This window comes from Dendropsophus ebraccatus, chromosome 13 (genome assembly GCF_027789765.1).
Source record: "Dendropsophus ebraccatus isolate aDenEbr1 chromosome 13, aDenEbr1.pat, whole genome shotgun sequence".
NCBI classification, from domain to species: domain Eukaryota; kingdom Metazoa; phylum Chordata; class Amphibia; order Anura; family Hylidae; genus Dendropsophus; species Dendropsophus ebraccatus.
In genome coordinates, this window is record NC_091466.1 from 80,615,100 (window position 1) to 80,633,445 (window position 18,346).

General features: G+C 49.8%; 2 protein-coding genes across 3 annotated transcripts in view; one reads left to right on the plus strand and one right to left on the minus strand.

The window, feature by feature from the left end:
- Positions 1-18,346, minus strand: part of LOC138771425 (B2 bradykinin receptor-like) — a 61,468-nt gene that overhangs the window by 20,109 nt on the left and 23,013 nt on the right. The window lies entirely within an intron of this gene.
- Positions 6,325-18,346, plus strand: part of STON2 (stonin 2) — a 48,784-nt gene continuing 36,762 nt past the window's right edge. The window contains exon 1 of the mRNA XM_069951104.1: positions 6,325-6,541. The gene's annotated coding sequence lies outside the window, so the exon portion shown is untranslated. The remainder of the gene's footprint in view (positions 6,542-18,346) is intronic.

The window sequence follows — 18,346 nt, forward strand, 5'->3', positions numbered from 1 at the left end:
ACATACTGTCCTCTCCTCTCCATACATCTCTACCCTAATCTCCTGATACCTCCTCACATACTGTCCTCTCCATACATCTCTACCCTAATCTCCTGATACCTCCTCACATACTGTCCTCTCCTCTCCATACATCTCTACCCTAATCTCCTGATACCTCTCCTCACATAATCTCCATCCACACCCTGTCCCCTGTCTGTGCCCCCCCACCCACTCCTTACACAAACGTCTCCAAGATTTCTCTTGCTCTTCTCCCATGCTCTGGAACTCACTCCCCAAACTCAGACATTGAAAAGTGTATTTGAAACACGGATCAGGCGTCCTGTAGGACAAGAATGGTACTGTGTAATGCAATAAACGTGTCCTCCACTGTGGCCTTCATGTCTAAACCTTCTCCCCGGGATGGCCCACCACACAACAACCCATTCCGGGACATGGGGCAGGGTAATAAGAAAACCCACCTTTAGAGCTACACAAGAATTGTGAGGTACCGTGAGCATACAGTATACAGGAGCCTCTTCTATGACAAACACATAGAGGTGTAGCTGTTGAGTCTGGATGGTGTCTTGCAGAATTTTAAACTTTTGGAATAAGGTTCACAAGTTTTATTGAATGTTGGATCCATGGTTTTCTTGTTTTTCCTCGATTGCATGCGGCTGGATGTGGATCCGGGTACACATAGGAGGCAGAGGTGCACACTAGTGGTTTCTCAGTACCATACAGTAACTGCTGGCTCCTACAGAATGCTGAGCTTATTATAAGGGCCATGACTAACATGGGATCAAAAGAGCCCAGTCATTACACTTAGTAACTCTGCCTTGTAGTTTCTGATGTCTGTCAGTAGATGGCGGCAAAAGCTAATAGGGGGAAAGGAGAGAAGTTTTAGGATCCTGCTTATTTTCTTGCATGTGGGTGGAATATAGCCCGGAGTCATAGGAAGAATGGAGCAGTGATGTGTGCACCACAGAGGCAGCCACGGGCAGCCATCCAGCTCAATCACCCATAATGGCGGCAGCCTCTCCGTGGACACTGGCCTCCGTTAATGTGGCCAGCATTAAGTCAGATATGGCTAAGTTTGCAGCCATTGATTCTTTCGCTCATGTTAATGCTGCCATTTTTTTTTTGCAGGAGACTGAGAGAATAAGCCCTCCTATTTGTCTCTTGCGGCCAAGCCGTATAGCCGGGGCGCGGTCCTTTTTACCGCATTGGTAGAATGCCAATAGGTATGAAATATGGAGGTGCCTGATTCTAGATGTCCTCATGAAGGGACAAGAACTTTGCGTTATTAACATCTATGGTCCACAGTCCAAGTGGGATTGGAAGTGTCTCTTTATGAGGATCAAGTCCTAACTTTTTAGGGGCAGGTGGTCTTTGGAGGGGACTTCAATGCTGTCACGAGGCCCCAGGGTAGGGGAGGTTCCAGAGACAAGCTGACTTATGATGGCGTCGCCCTGAATAGTATAGCTAGTGAGGCTCGCCTGGTGGATGTCCACATCCGGCATACACCAGGCCACGCGGGATTCACCTATCATAGGGGTAGTTGTAGGTCCAGGATAGAGACAGGTTTTATTTAAAGGAGGAAGCCGTCTCTTCAGCGGTGTCCGTTGTTGAGGTGGAGTTCTCCGACCACTGTTTAATTTTGTTTTCTCTGAATGTTACAGAGACCCCCCTGATGGGTAGAGGCTACTGGAAGCTCAATTCGTCTCTTGTGGAAGAAGCGGAAATAAGACAGTGCTTTGAGGATTTTCTTCAGAGCCAGGTACTGTTGCTGGGCCGTTGTAGCAGTAAGTCAGAGTGGTGGGAGATTTGTGGGATTCTTCCGCCAGCTCTCGAGCCTCAGGAGTCTGGACAGGTATCGCCTGTACCAGGGCCTGAGGAAGAAACTTGAACGTCTTGTCTCGACTGGAGGTAGTCATGATGAAATCTCCAGAGTGAAAGCCTTGCTACTGAGATGCCAGTGGGACTACGGGAAGTACCGCTCGCCCGACCCTTACAGAAACTGCAAGATGTCAGTGAATAGTAAAATCGTCTCAGGACTGATTGATAGTACAGGATCCCTGAAAAGGTCCAGATCAGGGATCCTAGAGGTCGTCAGGTCTTTACTCGCACCTCTTGGGGAGGAAGGATCTGGAAGCTTTCTTGACTGAAACCCATAGGGCAAAAATGCTATTTAAACAGCTGGTAAAGATTGCACCCCACTTCTTTCGGGGGCTCATCATTGCTCTGCGGTGGGTCACCGGAAGGGGTACTCTCTGTGCTTGGATTAGGCAAAAGTGTTTGATCGGGTTAATCACAAGTACCTCTGGTCTGTTCTTCTGAGATATGGGCTGCCGGGGGAAGGGGGGTGGTGGTTGTTAAGACCTTGTATGCAGGGGCAGAAAGTTTCCCGCTTGTGAATGGTTGCATTGGCCATTCCTTTAAGGTTGGGTATAGTGTTCAGCAGGGTTGCCCTTTGAGCCCCCTTTGCAATCTACCCATTCCTTAGGGGAATTGGGGACCATTGGCAAGAGTGAGAATGGAGCCGGCGGTGCCGGATTCCACTCTAATTATGTCACCATATTTGCCTCCTCACAAGAGGAATTACAATGGATGATCAGAGGTTGATCACTACTTAGCGGCATCTGGGTCCAAGATCAACCAGGATAAGGGTCCTATTACAGGGCCCAATCATAAAGTGTAAACGAGATTGGAGATCATGTACTAAGCAATTACACAGGCCGACTATCGGGCAGCAAGGGCTGCACAGACATTGTTAGTGATGTCGATGAGTGTGAGAGTGACAAGTTATTTTTTTGAGGCAATGGGGGGTGCTTGGCCTGGGAGTCGACCGGAACATGGACCATTGAGAGCTGAGGGGAAGGGGGGCCAGGTGGGACAGCAGAAAACCAGGAGGCATGTTGTTCATTGGGGTGGGGGGCAACAGCAAGGGACCAGGTGGCAATATGTTTATGGGAGGAGGAGGGGCAGGGTGACAGCAAGGGACCAGGTGGCAAAATGTTTATTGGGGGTAACAGCAGAGGATCAGGTGGCAAAATGTTTACTGGGGGTAGCAGCAAGGGACCAGACATTGTTTATTGGGGCCAGCAGGGAGGGGAGGCACAGGCAGTACTTATTGGGGACAGTGGTGGAGGGAGGGGGGGGGGGCACAATGTTTTATTGGGGGCAGCAGGTGGCAATGTTTTATTGGGGGCAATAGGGGGATTTCTATTATGGAGTCAGCAGGCTATCTATTATATGCAGGGAGCAGCAGAAGCCAAAGGGCATAATACTATTTAGGAGCTGCATAGAGGGGTCCTAATACTATGTGAGGGCATAAATTGGCTTTATATGGCAGAGGGGCAACAGGGGGACCAATACAGATGTGCAATTTGTAAACAGATGAAGATGGTGCGAGAGCGTGGAGTCTAAAATGTTTTTCTGGCAGATTCTGCAGAGATTGGTCTTGGCTGGGAGAAATCCTCCAGGCCGAATGGAGAAGAAAATTCAGTGCGTCTGATCAGAAAAGAAGCCCATCTGTGATTGACTTCAGAAGACGTTACCCGTGACTTACTCAGAGAAGATACCCCCTGTGAGTCATTCAGAGAAGACTCTAAAGGTAAGTCACTGCTGTAACTGCAATGTAACATTGGAGAAACCCAGGTGGGCAGACCGTGTTGGTTAGCAGTGTCTAAAATGGCCCATTTTAGACACTGCTAGCCACCATGATCTGCTGTGTGTACTCATAGTTCATGCACTTTACTCAGAGCAGTGGGTTTAGGGCCTAGCAATTATTGGCTTTACCTATGTGATATTGTTAATATCACATAGGTAACATTTATTCATTTAACATTTATACAACTTTGTAATGTGTGGTATTTACGCGAATGGCCGCCTTCCCCGTGTTCCCCCACCCCCGGAAGTGTGGTACAGTATACTCACCGCATTGCTGTCCCAAGATGGCAGCCCGGGTCAACAGTATATTGCACCACATTTCCGGGGGTGGGGGGGGAACACGAGGAAGGCGGCCATTCAAAGTTAATAGTTTACTATAAAGAAACTATTGTATTTCTTTTCTAGTCGGTGTCGGTTGTGGATGGACGGCGGTGGGGGCCCAGGTTGGGTGGACAGCCCGGGGCCCAGGGTACATTTAATCTGCCACTGATGGTAAGGTAAGTAAATAGCTTATCATTTTATTCTACAATCATCAGCTGGTGGCAGCACATCGCTATTACACTAAGCCATGCCTGCCCAATGATTTTAGTTCAGGGCCTAAAGAAACTATCATCACCTGATAGCTGTCTCTATTACACAGAGCGATAATCAGCCAGATCGGCCTGAAGTAAGAGGGCCCTAAGTGTGAGAGTCTCTGGCTGGGAGGTGGAGATGTTGGATTTGATCTCCTGGACACCCTTCCAGAGCCCCAGGAGTCTGCAGAAGTCCTCAACATCCAATTTGGCCAAGGGGATTACCCCAAACAAAACTGGGACAGCAGGCTTAAGATCGCCGCTCAGAGGGTGGATCAGTGGAAGGGTTGGTCTTTGACCCTCAGGGAAAGGGTTAACCTGATCAGCACCTTCCTGCTCCCTTTGCTGATATATCTGGGCAGTGTTTGCATTTTGCCAGAGCCGCTCTGGACTCGGGTCTACAGTGTGTTCTTCCAGCTGTTATGGGGGAATAGACTGAACCTAGTCAGGAGGGAGGTTACTTACCGTATGAGGTCATTCGTTGGTGGGGTTTGGGGATGTGGGAGATTAGGACTCTGTCGAGGAAATTCCTTGACAATAGGGTCCTGTCATCCCATTTCCAAAAACCGCTGGCGCTCAAGGATTGCCCAAGCCGGGATCTGGAGGTTGGTTTGGGCCTATTGAATTCCATCAGGATCCCCTTGAAGTTTTGGGACTTGGCTTGGCGCTGCTTCCATGGGAAACTGTATGTGAGGGACAATCTGAAGTGCAGGAGCTCTGAGGATCGGGGATGTCCCCGGAGGAGTGTGCAGGAGCTCTGAGGATCGGGGATGTCCCCGGGAGGAGTGTGCAGGAGCTCTGAGGATCGGGGATGTCCCCGGGAGGAGTGTGCAGGAGCTCTGAGGATCGGGGATGTCCCCGGGAGGAGTGTGCAGGAGCTCTGAGGATCGGGGATGTCCCCGGGAGGAGTGTGCAGGAGCTCTGAGGATCGGGGATGTCCCCGGGAGGAGTGTGCAGGAGCTCTGAGGATCGGGGATGTCCCCGGGAGGAGTGTGGAGGAACTCTGAGGATGGGGGATGTCCCCGGGAGGAGTGTGCAGGAGCTCTGAGGATCGGGGATGTCCCCGGGAGGAGTGTGCAGGAGCTCTGAGGATCGGGGATATCCCCGGGAGGAGTGTGGAGGAACTCTGAGGATCGGGGATGCCCCCGGGGGAGTGTGCAGGAGCTCTGAGGATCGGGGATGCCCCCGGGGGAGTGTGCAGGAGCTCTGAGGATCGGGGATGCCCCCGGAGGAGTGTGGAGGCATGCTGGAAAGCATGGAGCATTTTCTGCTTCATTGTCCCTATAATACAGAGGTTTACAACAGGGTGGGCGCTTCCATCGGGTGGCCCAGGTTGGCCCAGGGTCTCTCCTATGCGGAATGGGCCTATGGAGCATTCAGAAACCTTGGTGGGGGGACCGGAGCACTTTATTCCTAGTCAGCATAGTGGTCAGGTGTTTAGTTTATTAATATATTATTGTTAGTAAAAAAAATAATAATAATAATTGTAAAATTGTATATAGGTTGTTGTTTTTGTGGAGGTATGAGTGTGGGGATGGACCAGTGTTTTACCCTTATGTGATAGTGTGTTTGATTACGTTTTGTTGATTTTCCATATCTATTGTTTTGCTCTGATAAGATACGTTATGTTCATTCCTCTATTTATTTATTGTTCAGATAAGATATGTTACGTTCATTCCTGTATTTATTTATTGTTTTGTTCAGATAAGATATGTTACGTTCATTCCTGTATTTATTTATTGTTTTGTTCTGATAAGATACGTTATGTTCCTTCCTGTATTTATTTATTATGTTTAAAATATTAATAAAAGAAATACAGGATAAGTGATGTATATGCACAGCAGGCTGTTGCATGGATATTGGAGTTGAATGGGACTGTTGTCAGACCAACAGTAGTTATGTTGCCACGTTACATATGCCATATATGCCCCATTCTGTCCTCTGCCCCTGTGCCATCATGTAGCAGGGCTGCACTACCCATCATGCGGCACACCAAGGGTTAAGGCACCAGCTCCGCTGTCCAGATGTTGTTCTGCACCAATCAGGAGCAGTCAGGAGGAGTCTGCATGTTCCTGTCTCTCTGCCACAGAAAACTCAGCTGTTCCTGGAGCTGCAGTTCTTTCCCGTACCTCTCTTCAGAGCTGCAGTTCTCTCAGAGCCCTCCTGCCCCTCTATGCCTCTACCCAGTGCACCCCATGATTACTGCCCCCTAATCACTGCTCCCCTGCTCCTTCCACGTCTTGTTACTGCTTCCCTGGATCTTATGGTTTGGGAACCTGCTGTTTACTGCTGAGAGGAATCATCAGTGTGCACAGAGCCAGGTACAGTGCCAGCGCTGTGTGATGTGTGCAGCTGCGGGGAGCCCTGTGTGATCCCTACACTAACCAATCCCCCCGGGTGCCCTGTGTGATCCCTACACTAACCAATCCCCCCGGGTGCCCTGTGTGATCCCTACAGTAACCAATCCCCCTGGGTGCCCTGTGTGATCCCTATAGAACCAATCCTCCTGTAGTGCCCTGTGTGATCCCTACAGTAACCAATCCTCCCATAGTGTGCTGTGTGATCCCTACAGTAACCAATCCCCCCGGGTGCCCTTTGTGATTCCTACAGCAACCAATCCTCCCGTAGAGCCATTTGTGATCCCTACAGTAACCAATCCCCCCGGGTGCCCTGTGTGATCCCTACAGTAACCAATCCCCCCGGGTGCCCTGTGTGATCCCTACAGTAGCCAATCCTCCCGTAGAGCCATTTGTGATTCCTACAGTAACCAATCCCCCCGGGTGCCCTGTGTGATCCCTACAGTAACCAATCCCCCCGGGTGCCCTGTGTGATCCCTACAGTAACCAATCCCCCCGGGTGCCCTGTGTGATCCCTACACTAACCAATCCCCCCGGGTGCCCTGTGTGATCCCTACAGTAACCAATCCTCCCGTAGAGCCATTTGTGATTCCTACAGTAACCAATCCCCCTGGGTGCCCTGTGTGATCCCTATAGAACCAATCCTCCTGTAGTGCCCTGTGTGATCCCTACAGTAACCAATCCTCCCATAGTGTGCTGTGTGATCCCTACAGTAACCAATCCCCCCGGGTGCCCTTTGTGATTCCTACAGCAACCAATCCTCCCTTAGAGCCCTGTGTGATCCCTCCAGTAACCAATCCCCCCGGGTGCCCTGTGTGATCCCTACAGTAACCAATCCCCCCGGGTGCCCTGTGTGATCCCTCCAGTAACCAATCCCCCCGGGTGCCCTGTGTGATCCCTACAGTAACCAATCCCCCCGGGTGCCCTGTGTGATCCCTCCAGTAACCAATCCCCCCAGGTGCCCTGTGTGATCCCTACAGTAGCCAATCCTCCCTTAGAGCCCTTTGTGATGTCCACCATAATGACGTCCGGCCAGACAACGTCCAGAGTATATGTCCCATACTGGCTGAGCGGTGTGCTGCCCTATACTGTGGCGTTCCTGTGCCGGCTCATTAGACTGGCACAGACCACTACAGGCCATGCCTGGGCATACAGGAGTGAGAATGCGCCATTGTTTCCCACTAAAATCGGTATACGGTGAGACTCCAGCATGTCTCTGTGTTACATCCTGACTTATATCCTCCAGGTTTCAGGGGACTTAGAGGGGCTGTCCAGGTTAGCAAATCTTATTACCGAGTCAGTAGAGCAAGTCCCATTCTGAGGATCTTCATGTATTGGTGTGAAGAGTTACTGTAAAGAGCGCCTCCCCCTCTGGAGGACCTGTCCTGTATACGCATGGATGCTGTAATGCTTCATTTCCCCTGTGGTGGCGCTGCAGGGAATGTATTACCCACTGCCAGGTTACAGATGAGGACAGGGGCTCAGGCAGGGGGTCACTTCTTACTTTTGGACAACTCCTTTAAGGCAATTGTCGTCTACCAGCTAACATAGCAGATATATCACAGCAGCACAGAGGATTACGGTACACCATTGCTGTGATATGAAGTGCAGTAACGGTCTTCCCATCCGCTGCCTCTAGTCCTAATTTACAGCAGGTGTGAACAGTGTCTGATCCCAGCAGGTTCTCTGACACCTGATATATGGCCGGAGGCGCCATCTGACCTTATATCGCTTCTCTCTCCAAACCTCGCAGCCTAAATATAGATGGTGTCGTGTAAACATTATAATGTATCTGCTGGGGGGGCATCCTTTATACGGCCCTGACAGCAGGAAATGTCAGTACAGGGCGGCACCGGACATTATATGATACACAAAATAAATTATTCCCTGTTATCAGCCACACCATGATGGAATACAGGAGGTGAAGAAACATCCATATATGTGACTGATATCAGTGGCTCCTCTTATAACGCTCCATTACTTATATATCCTCCTATTATATCCTATGTGACTGATATCAGCCGCTCCTCTTATAACGCTCCATTACTTATATATCCTCCTATTATATCCTATGTGACTGATATCAGCCGCTCCTCTTATAACGCTCCAGCACTGATATATCCTCCTATTACATCCTATGTGACTGATAGCAGCCGCTCCTCTTATAACGCTCCAGTACTGATATAACCTCCTATTACATCATATGTGACTGATATCAGCCGCTCCTCTTATAACGCTCCAGTACTGATATAACCTCCAGACATTACATCATATGTGACTGATATCAGCTGCTCCTCTTATAACGCTCCAGTACTGATATATCCTCCTATTACATCATATGTGACTGATATCAGCCGCTCCTCTTATAACGCTCCAGTACTGATATAACCTCCAGATATTACACCATATGTGACTGATATCGGCCGCTCCTCTTATAACACTCCAGTACAGATATAACCTCCTATTACATCATATGTGACTGATATCAGCCGCTCCTCTTATAACGCTCCAGTACTGATATAACCTCTAGACACATTATACTCTCTTATAACGCTCCTGGGATACATACACTGTGCTGTAGGGATCACTTTCTGTCGCTCTCCTCCTTGCCCTCAGGATAAGACGCAGTTGGCTGTCATGTGGGCGCCTGTCAAGTCTGATACCCAAACATGCTGTCAGGATGCTGCCGGTGAGTCAGGGCAGAGCTGGCGCCAGGACTGGCACGTCTGGGCACAGAAGCTTTACCTAGCATCCTCAGGGAACATGGCCGGAGGTGGTGGTTGCTGGTGCTTTCTGCGCCATATTTCAGGCAAATACCCACCATATAATTAGCCACCCCAAGAGATGCCCATGCGCGGTGTGAGGCTATTACAGGGGGCGGCTTCTTCCAGCAGAGAAGGGGTTAATGATACCACCCTGGAATCTCCCAAAGATTCGAAAACTTATGGTACTTTTACATGGAGCGATAATTCGCCCGATTGCACAATTAACGATTTTGAATGAACATTTTCTTTTTTTTAAAACGATCAGCGTTTAGACGGAACGATACATCGTACGGAAAAATCATTATGCGATCGTTTTGCGATTGCTTAAGCCTATCTCGCACATAGGTGAAATGGTTGAAATATTTACACGGAACGATCTGCAAATTTTTTGCGAACGATCAACGACAATTTGAGAACTTGTTGAAAGATCAAAATGAACGATTTCTCGCTGGTCGCTTGATCGTTCGCTGCATTTACACGTACGATTATCGTTTGAATTCGATTGTTATCGTGCAAATTCGAATGATAAATCGTTCCATGTAAAACCCCCATAAGGCCCTACCACTCAGTGTAATAAAGACAATGATCAATGAAACAATCATCAGCTGATCATGTCGTTTCATCCAGCCTGAAAATCATCGTCCACTGGGTGCACATGGCTCCGTGTAATAGTGACACATGGCTCTGTGTAATAGTGATACATGGCTACGTGTAATAGTGACCCATGGCTACGTGTAATAGTGATACATGGCTACGTGTAATAGTGACACATGGCTACGTGTAATAGTGACACATGGCTACGTGTAATAGTGACACATGGCTACGTGTAATAGTGACACACGGCTCCGTGTAATAGTGACACACGGCTCCGTGTAATACTGACACATGGCTACGTGTAATAGTGATACATGGCTACGTGTAATAGTGACACATGGCTACGTGTAATAGTGACACATGGCTACGTGTAATAGTGACACATGGCTACCTGTAATAGTGACACACGGCTACCTGTAATAGTGACACATGGCTACGTGTAATAGTGACACATGGCTACGTGTAATAGTGACACATGGCTACGTGTAATAGTTACCCATGGCTACCTGTAATAGTGATACATGGCTACGTGTAATAGTGACACACGGCTACGTGTAATAGTGATACATGGCTACGTGTAATAGTGACACATGGCTACGTGTAATAGTGATACTACGTGTAATAGTGACCCATGGCTACGTGTAATAGTGACCCATGGCTACGTGTAATAGTGGCACATGGCTACGTGTAATAGTGATGTGTGGCTGCCGGCTGATTGTTTAAAAACAATAAACGTTATACATACTTGTCCTCGCTCCCCGCAGCCGCCACTGAAACCTCTGAGCCGTCTCTTATGTGACAGGCCGCTCTGCCAATCACTGGACACGGCACTATCCTGTCTCGGCCAGTGATTGGCTGAGCGGCCTGTCACTTAAGAGACGGCTCAGAAGTTCCAGTGGCTGCGGGCAGAAGCAAGGAAGACACCGGGGAGCGAGGACAGATGTGTAGAAAGTTATAAAGTTTATTATTTTACACTTTTGAATCAAAGGCTGCAAAGACATCACTAACTCTAAATATATATTATTTATATATATATATATATATATATATATATATATATATATATATATATATATAGCCCTTGGTGCACAATTATCTGGCTGTTTAATAGGCTCAGAAAGTGAGCGCCAATGTAGCAGATCAGCACTCGCTTACATTAGTCATCTGGTCGTGTAATCTAGCCTTTAGAGGCGGATGAGAGATGTTCAGACTCACAAGATGTTGTTACTGGGATAAAGTATTGCAATGGTAACCGATGGGACTGGGAGTCCAACAATGGAGCTGGAAGTGTGTCAACTGGTGCCCAGCATAGTATATACTATCCACACCTGATGCCCATCCTGGTATGCACTATCCAAACCAGGTGCCCAGCACAGTATACACTATCCACACCTGGGGCCCAGTCTGGTAAACACTTTCCCCACCTGATATCCAGCCTGGTATACTCTATCCACACCTGGGGCCCAGCCTGGTATACACTATCCACACCTGGTGTCCAGCCTGGTATACTCTATCCACACCTGATGTCCAGCCTGGTATACACTATCCCCATCTGGGGCCCAGCCTGATATACTCTATCCACACCTGATGCCCAGTCTGGTAAACACTATCCACACCTAATGCCCAGCCTGGTATACACTATCCACACCTGGGGCCCAGTCTGGTAAACACTATCCACACCTGATGCCCAGCCTGGTATACACTATCCACACCTGGGGCCCAGCCTGGTATACTCTATCCACACCTGATGCCCATCCTGGTATACACTACCCAAACCCAGTGCCCAGCCTGGTATACACTATCCACACCTGGGGCCCAGTCTGGTAAACACTATCCACACCTGATGCCCAGCCTGGTATACACTATCCACACCTGATGCCCAGCCTGGTATACAGTACCGATGTGGTGTCTATGGCACCTTAGTAAGTCATTCCCTCAGGTTCACACAAGTGAGAGATGGTGTGCTGTTGTGTTCTCCCCACTAGGTGTCACTACTGTCTTGTCTTATACTATGCACAGCTGAAGGAGCAGAAGGGTTAAAAATTGTTTTGTGTCACATGTTGAGTATGAACCAGTCGCGTGTGCGAGTTCGTTTTTGTCCTATCCCATCTTCTCTCTCTCACACACACTCAGCCCCACCACCCACAAGAGGGTTAACACAACCCTGAAGGAGGAGTTAGTTTCTGGTGGGAAAAAGAAGGGAGTCCTGAGTTAGTCTTCAGTGTGAGAGGAAGCAAACAAAGCAGTCTCTGCTGGAGCTAATCCGGGGCTTGGCTTTAGCCAGGTCCCCTGTCAGAGAGTTAGTGGCTGGAGGTCCAAGCGGATGGATGTGTGAGAAGCAGCTCAGTTACAAAGTTCTCCTACTAAATCCTAAGACAGCTATGCAGTGCTAAGCTCTACAAAGGGGAGAGAAGCCAAACAGGGAACTCCTTGCCCACACTAGGAACCTCTCTAAAACATGCAGGGCAGTTACCTGAAGCAATAGGAACTGACCCCAGTGGGACAAAGCTATTGTGAGAAAGGTCTACGTATCCTACTGTGCAGTACAAGACAACTGGGTAATCCTGGGATTTTGCTAAACCCAGATGACCGACTACTGGGGCTTGTTTTACCCACATAGGATGGGTAGCCCGCAACTGGGGGGCATAAGGCGGTCAGAGACAACAAGTCATCCGTGAGTATGAGTATTCATTTTCACCTCTTCTGTACATCACCTATTCTGGCAGAGCACACATACTGCATTGGGCAGAGCCCTTTTGGCAACACCTGTCCTCTTCTGCAAGATCTGTAATGCTGTACGGCACTGTTACTACGTGTACTGTTCTTGGTTTGCACTACATTGATTCAAAGTAAAGTCTTATTTTTACCATAATACACGGGACTCTGGTCTACTCTTTCAGCACCTGCACTTACACACTTTGTATACTTGGGCTATTCTTTCTTTCTGGGTGTGTGGCGGTACCAACAGTTCGGGGTGGGTCTAACACCACTCCAGGCTACTGTCACAAGTGCCCAAGTGACTCCAAACAACCCTGAGATGCCGTACCAAACAGTTACCACCAAGTGCCCGACCACCACACCCACCCCTAGGGCCCAGCCTAGTATACACTACCCACACCCGGTGCCCAGCCTAGTATACACTACCCACACCCGGTGCCCAGCCTGGTATAAACTACCCACACCCGGTGCCCAGCCTGGTATAAACTACCCACACCCGGTGCCCAGCCTGGTATAAACTACCCACACCCGGTGCCCAGCCTGGTATACACTACCCACACCCGGTGCCCAGCCTGGTATAAACTACCCACACCCGGTGCCCAGCCTGGTATACACTACCCACACCCGGTGCCCAGCCTAGTATACACTACCCACACCCGGTGCCCAGCCTGGTATAAACTACCCACACCCGGTGCCCAGCCTGGTATACACTATCTACACCCGGTGCCCAGCCTGGTATACACTATCTACACCCGGTGCCCAGCCTGGTATACACTATCTACACCCGGTGCCCAGCCTGGTATAAACTACCCACACCCGGTGCCCAGCCTGGTATACACTACCCACACCCGGTGCCCAGCCTGGTATAAACTACCCACACCCGGTGCCCAGCCTGGTATACACTATCTACACCCGGTGCCCAGCCTGGTATAAACTACCCACACCCGGTGCCCAGCCTGGTATACACTATCTACACCCGGTTCCCAGCCTGGTATACACTATCTACACCCGGTTCCCAGCCTGGTATACACTACCCACACCTGGGACCCAGCCTGGTATACACTACCCACACCCGGTGCCCAGCCTGGTATACACTACCCACACCCGGTGCCCAGCCTGGTATACACTACCCACACCTGGGACCCAGCCTGGTATAAACTACCCACACCCGGTGCCCAGCCTGGTATACACTACCCACACCCGGTGCCCAGCCTGGTATAAACTACCCACACCCGGTGCCCAGCCTGGTATACACTACCCACACCCGGTGCCCAGCCTGGTATACACTACCCACACCTGGGACCCAGCCTGGTATAAACTACCCACACCCGGTGCCCAGCCTGGTATACACTACCCACACCAGGTGCCCAGCCTTATGCAGGGGGACTGGTGGAGCAGTTACCATAGCGATCAAACACAGTCCAGCTTTTATTTTGAAACCTAAAGGCTGGAATGTGATGGGTTGCCATGGTAACTGCAGGCTGCTCCTCTGCACAAGCTGTAATACATCTCCTCTGTGACTCCATATACATTGCGGGGGCCCCTGGTGCTGTGATACATCTCCTCTGTGACTCCATATACATTGCGGGGGCCCCTGGTGCTGTGATACATCTCCTCTGTGACTCCATATACATTGCGGGGGCCCCTGGTGCTGTAATACATCTCCCCTGTAACTCTATATCCATTGCCGGGGCCCCTGGTGCTGTGATACATCTCCCCTGTGACTCCATATACATTGCGGGGGCCCCTGGTGCTGTGATACATCTCCCCTGTAACTCTATATCCATTGCCGGGGCCCCTGGTGCTGTGATACATCTCCCCTGTGACTCCATATACATTGCGGGGGCCCCTGGTGCTGTGATACATCTCCTCTGTGACTCCATATACATTGCGGGGGCCCCTGGTGCTGTGATACATCTCCCCTGTGACTCCATATACATTGCGGGGGCCCCTGGTGCTGTGATACATCTCCCCTGTAACTCTATATCCATTGCCGGGGCCCCTGGTGCTGTGATACATCTCCCCTGTAACTCTATATCCATTGCGGGGGCCCCTGGTGCTGTGATACATCTCCCCTGTGACTCCATATACATTGCGGGGGCCCCTGGTGCTGTGATACATCTCCCCTGTGACTCCATATACATTGCGGGGGCCCCTGGTGCTGTAATACATCTCCCCTGTGACTCCATATACATTGCGGGGGCCCCTGGTGCTGCGATACATCTCCCCTGTAACTCTATATCCATTGCCGGGGCCCCTGGTGCTGTGATACATCTCCCCTGTAACTCTATATCCATTGCCGGGGCCCCTGTGCTCTCCAGTATTGGGGGATCCCTCCAACTCTGCAAAGACTCACCATGATCTCACATCTATCTGCTACCACCCACACAACCTGCAACCGCAGGGATCTGCAGAGCATCACACCCACTGCTACATAGTGATCTATCCTGCAGAGCATTACACCAACAGCTACATATTGATCTATCCTGCAGAGCATCACACCCACAACTACATAGTGATCTATCCCGCAGAGCATCACACACAGCTACATAGTGATCTATCCTGCAGAGCCTGACATGGGGTTGGGGGATGGTATCTGTGGTTTCCCACTAGGGGTGTTACTGTTTTATACACCTTTCACAATAGTCTGTGCTTTTTGTGGTCTTATTATGGTAAAAGTAGTATTAAGAGTTTACCACTAGATGTCGCTGTATTATGTATTGGTATATGGAAGCTGCACAGCTGAAGGATCGAAAAGGGTTACTGTGTTTATGTGTTACCAGAATCTGTAGACCTGTAGGATTTCTGCCTTCTTCTTTCCCATCACCTCTCTTCTCTGTTCTTCTATTGCACTCTTTTCACCCAATCACAGCGCACCCTACACACTGCAGAGGAAGTTAGTCCCTTGGGTGGGGGAGGAGCATGAGCTTTCCATTTGGGATGATGTGGAGGAAGGACCCAAGCTAGATAGCTCTCCACAGCAGTTTTGTCCGGGCCCTGGCCCTCTGCCAGGTCCCCAGAGTTCAGTCTTAGCCAGTACCCCGCATGGAAAGGACGCAAGACAGCACACTGCTACCAACCTTCTTACAAGTACCCACGCAAAGCACTATGCAGTGGTAAACCTCTTAGGAGAGGACCAGCCAGCAGATAACCTCAACAAACGCCATGGGCAAAGAGAAATCACAGTGCAGGACAGTATCCACTATAGAGCCAAAGAGCTAGGAACTGATCCGGGTGGAGCAAAGTTGCAGTAAGCCTATGAACTCCATCTCGCAGCGTGGGTGTCAGCAGGAGACCCTCAGCATTCCGCTTAGCCCAGGTAACAAGGTCTGGGACCTGTGTCACCCATTAGAACGGTTCAGCCAACGTTAAAAGGCATAAGGTGGTGTGAAGACTTAAACAGAGGTCAATACACGGGCACAGGTGTTCTTCTTCTTCTTCTACAAGTATTGTATCCTCCAACATCCCGGCAGAGCACATTACTACATGGGTTGAGACTCTCACGGCATCCTCCTCTCTGCTACTCTACCTCAACACAACTATCTCCTACTCAGCACTTATCTCACAAAACTGGTTGTCTTATGTTCAATCTCTTATTGGAACTTTGTAAAGTGTATATCAAAGATAAGTCTGTATTACCTGCTACACGAGAAGTAAACTAACTCAACGTTATCTCAGAGCCTGTGACTATTCATCACCACCAACACAGCATACACACCACAACCTTGGGACACTTCCCCTTTCTGTGGGTGGTGGGTCCTACTATCCGGGAGGGTCATTACACCGCTCTGGCCACCTGTGACTACATCATCTGTGACTACACTATGCCAAGGGACCCGGTAGCAAGCCGGCAGGACACTGACCACAGGGGAGAAGGGTACAACTGGTCTTACACACTAAAAGCAGGCGTGCCATCACACCCGTGTGCCCACCAGGCACTTGTGTCATGTGACAACATAATAAGGTCCGGCTGTACCTCGGCCATCCACCACAGGAGTGGCGTCACACCACAACACCTAGCAAGTGACCGGCCATTCCTCCGATATAACACCTCCAGGGGTACACCACAGTGTCTACTCAGCCACTAGCCAGACCAATGCTTTTACAGCAGAGTGGTGTTGGGTCCGGTGTTCGCCAAGACTGTCCTTTGAGGCCGCTGTTGTGTGTGTTTGGGATCGGCCTCTTCCTTAGGAGGGTTGTCTGCTATTGGCAGTGGTCAGGATGAGCCTGGAGGAGCCGGAAAACGCTTGCAGAGTGGTAGCCATTGCTGATGATGTCACTATCTTTGTGTCCTCGAAAGGAGAGGCTGATATGGTGATGTCAGAGGCATCTGGATCAACCCGGGGAAATGTGAAAGACACTAAGAGGGGCAGATAACGAGTTTGATCTCCGGGACCCCCTTCCAAGACACTGCAAAAATCCTAGGTATTACATTGAGCCAGGGTGATTACCCCACTAAAAGCTGGGGTGGTGGGCTCCAGGACGCCGCTTAGAAGGTGGACCAGTGGAAGGGTGGCGTGTTCTCCCCCAGTTATGTGTCTATGAGGACGTCCAGGTCTGATGGACACAAAGTGGGGAGAAGAGTGCACAACAACACGGCCATGTTCCTCCTCATTTTACAGATCAATCAGGGCCTAGACCCTTACCGATAAAAACTTTTGCTATGTCTCTGCCTTATCAAAAGTTTTTTTTTTTATGACAGGAACTCTATAAGGGAAGGCGCACACCTTATCAAATCGTACCTGCTTCCTTGGTTCATCTACCTGGGCATTGGATGTATCCTGGGCATCTTTCAGCTTATGCTACCCTGGTGACCCATTTCCAGAAGGGATTGCCCAGGTCGGGATCTGAGGGTTGGGTTAAGTCTTTTAAACTCAAAGAGGATCCCCCAGAAGTTTGGTGACTTGGCCTGGCGCTGCGTTTAGGGGAAGCTATATGTAAGGGACAACTTAAAGTGCAGGAGCTCTGATGATCGGGGGTGTCCCCGTGAGGAGTGTGGGAATACACTAGAGAGTATGGATCATTTCCTGCTTCATTATCCCTTCAATATAGGGGTTTACACCAGGGTGGGCACCTCCATAGGTTGGAGTCAGTCTCACCTATCCGGAGTGGGCTTATGGGGCATTCAGGAACCTGGGTGGCCGAGATCGCTGCACGTTATTTCTAGTCAGCTTAGTGGTTAGGTACCACACGTGGAACGCACGGTGTCAAGTATCTACACAGCGTAGAGTCCTCTCCGAGGTGGAGGTCTGTAGGAACATCACTGGTGACCTTGGGAAGATCAGGTCTTTGGAGTATGGCAGGCTGGGTACAAGTAGGGCTTCTCTCCTCTGGAGGGGTTTTTCTTTGCTGTGCCCTAGGTACTGAGCCCACTGGGTGAGGGACCTTTGATTAGCGATAGTGGTAGGGACAGCGGTAGGCAGAATAGTCAGGGATAGGTTTATAAATGATCTGGTACCTCTGTTCCCAGTGGGAGCTCCGCATGCCACTTTAGCTTTTTGTTTTGGTTTTTTATCTGGGCTTACAGGCTGCCGTAGTTGTTATGTGATGCTGTTATGGTGTTATACTTTATTTGTATATTATAGTTTGGTAAGTTGGATGCTGGATAAGCCGAATGGACAATTATAGAGATACATTCTGGGGTGTAGGATAGGTTGGGTGGGCTTAATGGGGGGCAGTTCCCTGGCATGAG